Below are 11,885 nucleotides of genomic sequence, written 5' to 3'. Positions count from 1 at the left end.
TTTGTATGAGAAAACATATACAAAATACACATAAAATAACTCAAATTTCAATAAAAATATAAGTTCAAAAATGCACATAAAATAAAGTAAATTTGCATAAAAATAAATATACAAAACACACATTAAATAATGTAAATGCATATAAAAATATGTATACAAAATACCTATGAAATAATATAAATTCGTATCGAATTAAATTAACAAAATACCAATAAAATAATGTAATTTTGGATAAAAATATATATAGAAATTCACATAAAATAACCTAAATACAGATACAAATATACACATAAAATAATTTAAAATTGAATGAAATAAATATACAAAATAAACATATAATAAGGTAAATTTGTAATGAAATATATGTAAAAATGGACATAAAATAATGTAAATTTGTATGAAAATATATATAGAAATACATATAAAATAATATGAATTTGAATAAAATTTCTCTCAAATTATATACGAATACACACAATAAAATAACGTAAATTTTTATGAAAATATATATACAAAATACACATAAAATAATGTAAATACGTAGGAAAATATATATAGGAAATACACATAAAATAATGTAAACTCGCATCAAAATAAATAAACAAAATTCCAATAAAAGAATTTATATTTGTAGGAATATATATATATATATATATATATATATATATATATATATATATATATATATATATATATATATATATATATATATATATATATATATATATATATATATATATATATATATATATATATATATATATATATATATACAAAATACAAATAAAATAACTAAAATTTGTATAAAAATATATACAAAAATACACATAAAATTAGGCAAATTTGTATTGAAATACATATACAAAATACACATAAAATAATGTAAATTTGTATGAAAATATATAAACAAATACACATAAAATAACGTAAATTTGGATCAAATATATACCCAAAATATACATTAAGTAATTTAAATATGTATGAAAATATATATACAAAATACATATAGAATAATGTAAAATCGTATCAAAATAAATAAACAGAATATCAATAAAATAATGTAAATTTGTATGAAAATAAAGATGCAAAATACCCATATAATAACGCATATATGTATAAAAATATATATACAAAAATACATATAAAATAATAAAATATGTATTAAAATAAATAAACAAAATGCACATATAATAAAATAAATTTGTATTGAGTTGGATATGCAAAATACACATCAATAATATAAATTTGTATCAAAATATATATACGAATCCTCATAAAATAGATTAAATTTCTATGAAAATATACATACAAAATACATATAAAATGATGTAAATAAGTATAAAAATATATATTCCAAATATACCTCAAATAATGTAAATTCGTATCAAAATTACGATAAAACAACGTAAATTTGTAGGAAAAGCAATATGCAAAATACACAAAAAATAAAGAAAATTTACATAAAAATATATACAAATATGCACAAAAATAATTTCAATTTGTATGAAAAAATATATACAAAATACGCAAATAATTAGTTAAATTTGTATTTAAATACATGTACAAAATACACATAAAATAATGTAAATTTGTATGAAATGAAAACAAATACATAAAGTAACTTATATTTGTATAAAATATATATACAAAATACACATAGATAAATGTAAAATCGAGTTAAAATAAATACATAGAATATTATTAAAATAATGTAAATTTGTATGAAAATATAGATGCAAAATACCCATAAAAAAGAGCATATTTTCATAAAAATACATATACAAAAATACACATAGAATAATTAAATTTATATTAAAATGAACATACAAAAGGCACATACAATAAGGTAAATTTGTATTAAAAAAATAAGGAAAATACACATAAAACAGTGTAAATTTGTTTCAAAATATATATATACGAATACATATAAAATAACGTAGATTTCTATAGAAATATATATACAAAATACACATGAAATGATGTAAATACGTATAAGAATATATATACAAAATACACATTAAATAATGTAAATTCGTGTCAAAATAAATAAACAAAATCTCAATAAAAGAATGTTTATTTGTATGAAAATAGATATACAAAATACTCATAAAATAAGCTAAATTTGTATAAAACTATATACAAAAATACACAAAAATAGTTTAAATTTGTATGAAAATAAATATACAAAATAACATGAAATTAGGTAAATTTGTAACGAAATACGTATACAAAATACATTTAAAACAATGTAAATTTGAATGAAAATATATAAACAAATACACTTAAAATAACGTAAATTTGTATAAAAAATATATACAAAAAACATTTTAAATAATGTAAATATGTATAAAAAAATCGAAAAGATCGAAAAGTCGAATAATGTAAAATCGTATCAAAATATATACACAGAAATTTAATAAAATAATGTAAATTTGTATGAAAATTAAGATGCAAAATAACGCATTTTTTATAAAATTATATATACCAAAATACACATAAAATATTTGTTTCAAAATATATATACGAATACACATAAAATAACGTAGATTTCTATAAAAATACATATACAAAATACACATAAAATTAAGTAAATACGTATAAAAGAATGTATACAAAATACACATAAAATAATGTAAATTCGTATAAATATAAATAAACAAAATACCAATAAAAGAATGTGTATTTGTATAAATATAAATATACAAAATGCACATAAAATAACGTAAATTTATATAAAACTATATACAAAAATACACAGAAGTAATTAAATTTGTATGAAAATAGATCTACAAAATACACACAAAATAAGCTAAATTTGAGTTGAAATATATATACAAAATGCATAAAATAAAGTAAATTTGTATCAAAATATTTTTAGAAATACACATATAATAACGTAAATTTGTATAAAAAATATAAACAAAATACACATTAAATAATGTAAATACGTATAAAAAAATATGTACAAAATACACTTATAATCATGTAATTCGTATCAATATAAATAAAAAAATACCAATAAAATAATGTAAATTTGTATGAGAAAACATATACAAAACACATATAAAATAACTCAAATTTCTATAAAAATATATGTACAAAAATGCACATAAAATAAATTTGCATAAAAAAATATATAAAAAACACACTTTAGATAATGTAAATGAGTATAAATGCACATAAAATAATTTTGCATTAAAAATATATAAAAAACACACATTAGATAATGTAGATAAGTATAAAAATATGTATACAAAATACCTATGAAATAATCTAAATTCGTATCGAGTTAAATTAAGAAAATACCAATAAAGTAATATAATTTTTAATGAAAATATATATAGAAAATACACATAAAATAACCTAAATACAAATACAAATATACACATAAAATAATTTAAAATTGGATGAAATAAATATATAAAATAAACATAAAATAAGTTAAATTTGTAATGAAATATATGTAAAAATACACATAAAATAATTCAAATTTGTATGAAAATTTATATACAAATACACATAAAATAACATAAATTTGTATAAAATTTGTATCAAAATATATACGAATACAAACAATAAAATAACGTAAAGTTTTATAAAAATGTTTATACAATATACACATAAAATAATTTAAATACGTAGAAAAATATATATTCAAAATACACATAAATTCGTATCAAAATAAATAAACAAAATTCAAATAAAAGAATTTATATTTGAAGGAAAATACATATATATACAAAATACAAATGAAATAACTCAAATTTGTATAAAAATATATACAAAAATACACAAAAAATAGTTTAAATTTGTTTGTAAAAAGATTTGCAAAATACACATAAAGTTAGGCAAATTTGTATTGAAATACATATACAAAATACACATAAGATAATTTAAATTTACATGCAAATATATAAACAAATGCACATAAAATAAACATTAAATAATGTAAATATGTATCAAAAAAATATATAAAAAATACACATAGAATAATGTTAAATCGTATCAAAATAAATAAACAGCAAATCAATAAAATAATGTAAAATTGTATGAAAACAAAGATGCAAAATACCCATATAATAACGCATATTTGCATAAAAATATATATAGAAAAATACACATGAAATAATTTAATTTGCATTGAAATAAATATACAAAATGCACATACAATAAAATAAATTTGTATTGAAATAGATATGCAAAATACACATAAGTAATGTAAATTTGTATAAAGATATATATACGAATACACTTAAAATAGAGTAAATTTCTATGAAAATATACACACAAAATACATGTAAAATGATGTAAATAAGTATAAAAATATATATACCAAATACACCTAAAATAATGTAAATTCGTATCAAAATAAATAAACAAAATTCCGATATAAGAACGCATATTTATAGGAAAATAAATATACAAAATAAAAATATAATAACTAAAATTTGTTTAAAAATATATACAAAAAACAAAAAAAATAGTTTCAATTTGTATGAAAATAGATAATACAAAATACACATATAATTGTTAAATTTGTATTTAAATACATGTATAAAATACACATAAAATAATCTAAATTTGTATGAAATGACAACTAATACACATAAAATAACGTACATTTGTATAAAATATATATACAAAATATACATTGAATAATATAAAATCGTATCAAAATAAATACAAAGAATATCAATAAAATAATATAAATTTGTATGAAAATAAAGATGCAAAATACCGATAAAATAAATCATATTTTTATAAAAATACATATACAAAAATACACATAGAATAATTGAGTTTGTATTAAAATCAATATACAAAATGCATATACAATAAGGTAAATTTGTATTGAAAAAATATGCAAAATACACATAAAACAATATAAATTTGTTTCAAAATCTATATACGAATACTCATCAATCAACGTAGATTTCTATAAAAATATATATATACAAAATACACATGAAATGATGTAAATACGTATAAAAATATATATACAAAATACACATTAAATAATGTAAAATCGCGTCAAAATAAATAAACAAAATATAAATAAAAGAATATGTATTTGTATGAAAATAGATATACAAAATACTCATAAAATAACCTAAATATGTATAAAACTATATACAAAAATACACAAAAATAATTTAAATTTGTATGAAAATAAATATACAAAATACACATAAAATTAGGTAAATTTGTATTGAAATACATATACAAAATACACATAAAAGAATGTAAATTTGAATGAAAATATATAAATATACAAAATACACATCAATAATGTAAATTTGTATCAAAATATATATACGAATACACATAAAATAGAGTAAATCTCTATGAAAATATACCTACAAAATACATATAAATGATGTAAATAAGTATAAAAAAATTATATACGAAATACACCTAAAATAATGTAAATTCGTATCAAAATAAATAAACAAAATTCCGATAAAAGAACGTATATTTGTAGATAATAAATATTCAAAATACACATAAAATAACGAAAATTTGTAAAAAAATATATATAAAAATACACAAAAATAGTTTGAATTTGTATGAAAATAGATATATAAAATACACATATAATTAGTAAAATTTGTATTTAAATACATGTACAAAATACACATAAAATAATGTAAATTTGTATGGAATGAAAACAAAGACACATAAAATAACGTACATTTTTATAAAATATATATACAAAATACACATAGAATAATGTAAAATCGTAACAAAATGAATACACAGAATATCAATAAAATAATTTAAATTTGTATGAAAAAAAGATGAAAATAGCAATAAAATAAAGCATATTTTTATAATAATACATATACAAAAATACACATAGAATAATTAAATTTGTATTAAAATTAATATACAAAATCCACATACATTAAGGTAAATTTGTCTTGAAAAAATATGCACAATACACATAAAATAATGTAAATTTGTTACAAAATATATATACGAATACACATAAAATAACGTAGATATCTTTAGAAATATATATACAAAATACACATGAAATGATGTAAATACGTATAAAAATATATACACAAAATACACATTAAATAATGTAAATTCGTGTCAAAATAAATAAACAAAATATCAATAAAAGAATGTGTATTTGTATGAAAATACATATACAAAATACACATAAAATAACGTAAATCTGTATAAAACTATATAAAAAAATACACAAAAATAATTTAAATTTGTATGAAAATAAATATACAAAATACACATAAAATTAGGTAAATTTGTATTGAAATACATATACAAAATACACTTAAAATAATGTAAATTTGAATGAAAATAAATAAACAAATACACTTAAAATAACGTAAATTTGTATGAAATATATATACAAAATATACATTGAATAATGTAAATCTGTATAAAAATATATATATATAAAACACAAATAGAATAATGTAAAATCGTATCAAAGTAAATGCACAGAATATTAATAAAATAATGTAAATTTGTAGGAAAATAAATAAGCAAAATACTCATAAGATAACGCTTTTTTTTATAAAAATATATATACCGAAATACATATAAAAAAAATAAATTTATATTAAAATAAATATACAAAATACATATACAATAAGGTAAATTTGTATTGAAATAGATATGCAAAATACATATAAAACAATGTAAATTTGTTTCAAAATATATATACGAATACACATAAAATAACGCAGATCTCTATAAAAATATATATACAAAATACCAATAAAAGAATGTGTATTTGTATAAATATAAATATACAAAATACACATAAAACTACGTAAATTTATATAAAACTATATACAAAAATACACAGAAGTAATTAAATTTGTATGAAAATAGATATACAAAACACACACAAAATAAGCTAAATTTGAATTGAAATATATATATACATATTACATAAAAAAGTTCATTTGTATCACAATATTTATACAAAGACACATATAATAACGTAGATTTGTATAAAAATATATAAACAAAATACATATTAGATAATTTAAATACGTATAAAAAAATATGAATAAAATACACATATAATCATGTAATTCGTATCAAAATAAATAAACAAAATACCAATAAAATCATGTAAATTTGTATGAAAAAACATATACAAAATACACATAAAATAACGCAAATATCTATAAAAATATATGTACAAAAATGCTCATCAAATAAATTTGCATAAAAATATATTTGCAAAACACACATTAGTTAATGTAATTGAGTATAAAAATATGTATAAAAAATACCTATGAAATAATCTAAATTCGTATCGAATTAAATTAAGAAAATACCAATAAAATAATGTAATTTTGGATGAAAATATATATAGAAAATACACATAAAATAACTTAAATACAAATACAAATATACACATAAAATATATAAAATTGAATGAAATAAATATACAAAATAACCATAAAATAAGGTAAATTTGTAATGAAATATATGTAAAAATACACATAAAATAATATAAATTTGTATGAAAATATATATACAAAAACACATCAAATCAAATGAATTTGTATAAAATTTGTATCAAAATATATACGAATACGAATACGTAAATTTTTATGAAAATATATATACAAAATACACATAAAATAATTTAAATACGTAGAAAAATATATATACAAAATACACATAAAATAATGTAAATTCGTATCAAAATAAATAAACAAAATTCCAATAAAAGAATGTATATTGTAGGAAAATATATATACAAAATACAAATAAAATAACTAAAATTTTAAAAAAAATATATACAAAAATACACAAAAATAATTTAAATTTGTTTGAAAATAGATATGCAAAATACACATAAAATTAGGCAAATTTGTATTGAGATACATATACAAAATACACATAAAATAATGTAAATTTGTATCAAAATATATAAACAAATACACATAAAATAACGTAAATTTATATAAAATATATATACAAAATATACATTAAATAATTAAAAGATGTATAAAAATATATATACAAAATACACAGAGAATAATGTAAAATCGTATCAAAATAAATAAACAGAATATCAATGAAATAATGTAAATTTGTATGAGAATAAAGATGCAAAATACCAATATAATAACGTATATTTGTATAAAAATATATATATAAAAATACATATAAAATAATAAAATTTGTATTAAAATAAATATACAAAATGCACATACAATAATATAAATTTGTATTGAAATAGATATGCAAAATGCGCATCATTAATGTAAATTTGTATCAAAATATATATACGAATACTCATAAAATAGAGTAAATTTCTATGAAAATATACATACAAAATACATATAAAATTATGTAAATAAGTATAAAAATATATATACCAAATATACCTCAAATAATGTAAATTCGTATCAAAATAAATAAAAAAAAATCCGATAAAATAATGTATATTTTTAGTAAAATATATATACAAAAAACAAGTAAAATAACAAAAAAATGTATAACATATATACAAAAATACTCAAAATAAATTAAATTTGTTTTAAAATAGATTTGCAAAATACACATAAAATTAAACAAATTTATATTGAAATACATATACAAAATACACATAAAATAATGTAAATTTGTATGAAAATATATAAACAAATACACATAAAATAACGTAAATTTGTATCAAATATATATGCAAGATACACATTAAATAATGTAAATATGTATGAAAAAATATATACAAATTGACGTTATTTCATGTGTATTTTGTATATTTATATTTATACAAATACACATTCTTTTATTGGTATTTTGCGTATTTATTTTGATACGAATTTACATTATTTTATGTGTATTTTGTGTACATTTTTTTATACGTATTTACTTAATTTTATGTGTATTTTGTATATATATTTTTATAGAAATCTACTTTATTTTATGTGTATGCGTATATATATTTTGAAACAAATTTACATTGTTTTATATGTATTTTGCATATCTATTTAAATACAAATTTACCTTAGTGTATGTGTATTTTGTATATTTATTTTAATACAAATTGATTTTTTTATGTGTATTTTGGTATATATATTTAAAAAAAAATGTGTTATTTTATGGGTATTTTGCTTCTTTATTTTCATACAAATTTACATTATTTTATTAATATTCTGTGTATTTATTTTGTTACGATTTTACATTACTCTATTTGTGTTTTGTATATATTTTTTATACATATTTACATTATTTAATTTGTATTTTGTGTATATATTTTATGAAAATTTACGTTATTTTAAGTGTATTTGTTTATGTATTTTTATTCAAATTTACATTATTTTATGTTTATTTTGTATATGTATTTCAATACAAATTTACTTAATTTTATGTGTATTTTGTATATTTATTTTCATACAAATTTTAATTATTTGTGTATTTTTGTATATAGTTTTATACAAATTTTGGTTATTTGATGTGTATTTTGTATATCTATTTTCCTACAAATATACATTCTTTTATTGGAATTTTGTTTATTTATTTTGATACGAGTTTACATTATTTTATGTGTATTTTGTATATATATTTTTCTACGTATTTAAATTATTTTATGGGTATTTTTTTTATGCATTTTCATAAAAATTACGTTATTTTATTGTGTGTATTCGTATATATTTTGATACACGTTTTATACAAATTCATGTTATTTTATGTGTATTTGTATATATATTTTCATACAAATTTATATGTGTATTTTGTATACTTTTTTATACGTATTTACTTCATTTTATATGTATTTTGTATATATATTTTTAGAGAAATCTACGTTATTTTGTGTATTCGTATATATATTTTGAAACAAATTTACATTGTTTTATATGTATTTTGCATATCTATTTCAATACAAATTTACCTTAATGAATGTGCATTTTGTATATTTATTTTAATACAAATTTAAATATTTTGTGTATTTTGGTATATATATATATATATATATATATATATATATATATATATATATATATATATATATATATATATATATATATATATATATATATATATATATATATATATATATATATATATATATATATATATATATATATTATATATTTATTATATACAATTTTACATTATTTTATTAATATTCTGTGTATTTATTTTGATACGATTTTACACTATTCTATTTGAGTTTTGTAGATATTTTTTTCATACATATTTGCATTATTTAATGTGTATTTTGTATATATATTTTATACAAATTTACGTTATTTAAAGTGTATTTGTTTATATATTTTCATTCAAATTTACATTATTTTATGTGTATTTCGTATATGTATTTTGTATATTTATTTTCTTACAAATTTAAAATATTTTTGTGTATTTTTGTATGTATTTTTTTATATATTTTTATAGAAATTTACGTTTTTTTATGTGTATTCGTATATATATTTTGAAATAAATTTACATTGTTTTATGTGTGTTTTGCATCTCTATTTCAATACAAATTTACCATATTGTATGTGCATTTTGTATATTTATTTTAATACAAATTTAATTATTTGATGTGTGTTTTTGTTTACATATATTTTGTAGATATACTTCAATACAAATTTACCTTATTTTATGTTTATTTTGCACATTAATTTCATTCAATTTTTTTTTTTAATGTGTATATATGTATTTGTATTTAGGTTTTCTTATGTGTATTTTCTATATATATTTTCATCCATAACTACATTATTTTATTGGTATTTTGTTAATCTAATTCGATACGAATTTAGATTATTTCATATGTATTTTTTATACATATTTTTATACGCATTTACACTATTTAATGTGTGTTTTGTATATATATTTTTATGCAAATTTACTTAATTTTACGTGCATTTTTGTACATACATTTTTATAGAAATTTGCGTTATTTTATGTGTATTTTGTATATGTTTTCTCATATAAATTTACATTAATTCATTGGTATTTTGTTTATTTATTTTAAGACGAATTACATTATTATATGTGTATTTCGTACATATTTTTAAAACGTATTTAAAGTATTGAATGAATATTTTGTTTATATATTTTTACACAAATTTACGTTATTATGTGTGTATTTGTATAAATATTTTGATACAAATTTACATTATTTTATGTATTTTGTATATATATTTCAATTCAAATTTAGCTTATTTTATGTGTATTTTGTATATCTATTTTCATACAAATTTAATTACTTTGGTGTATCTTTGTATATAGTTTTATACAAATTTACGTTATTTAATGTGTATTTTGTATATTTATATTTATACAAATACACTTTCTTTTATTGGTATTTTGTTTATTTATTTTGATTCGAATTTACCTTATTTTATGTGTATTTTGTATACATTTTTTTATACGTATTTACTTAATTTTATGTGTATTTTGTATATATATATTTATAGAAATCTACGTTATTTTATGTGTATTCGTATATATATTTTGAAACAAATTTACATTGTTTTATATGTATTTTTGCATATCTCTTAAATACAAATTTACCTTATTGTACAATTTATCATTTTGTATGTTTATTTCAATACAAATTTAAATATTTTATGTGTATTTTGATATATATATTTTTATAAAAAATGCGCTATTTTATGGGAATTTCGCATCTTTGTTTTCATACAACTTTACATTATTTTATTAATATTCTGTGTATTTATTTTGATACGATTTTACATTAATCTATTTGCTTTTTGTATATATTTTTTTATACATATTTACATTATTTAATGTGTATCTTGCGTATATATTTTATACAAATTTATTATATACTATGTATTTTAATACAAATACACATTCTTTTCATGATATATTGTTTATTTATTTTGACACGAATTCACATTATTTAATATGTA

This window comes from Eriocheir sinensis, unplaced genomic scaffold, assembly GCF_024679095.1.
Source record: "Eriocheir sinensis breed Jianghai 21 unplaced genomic scaffold, ASM2467909v1 Scaffold242, whole genome shotgun sequence".
Classification (NCBI taxonomy): Eukaryota; Metazoa; Arthropoda; class Malacostraca; order Decapoda; family Varunidae; genus Eriocheir; species Eriocheir sinensis.
Note: the sequence above shows the minus strand (reverse complement) of the source record.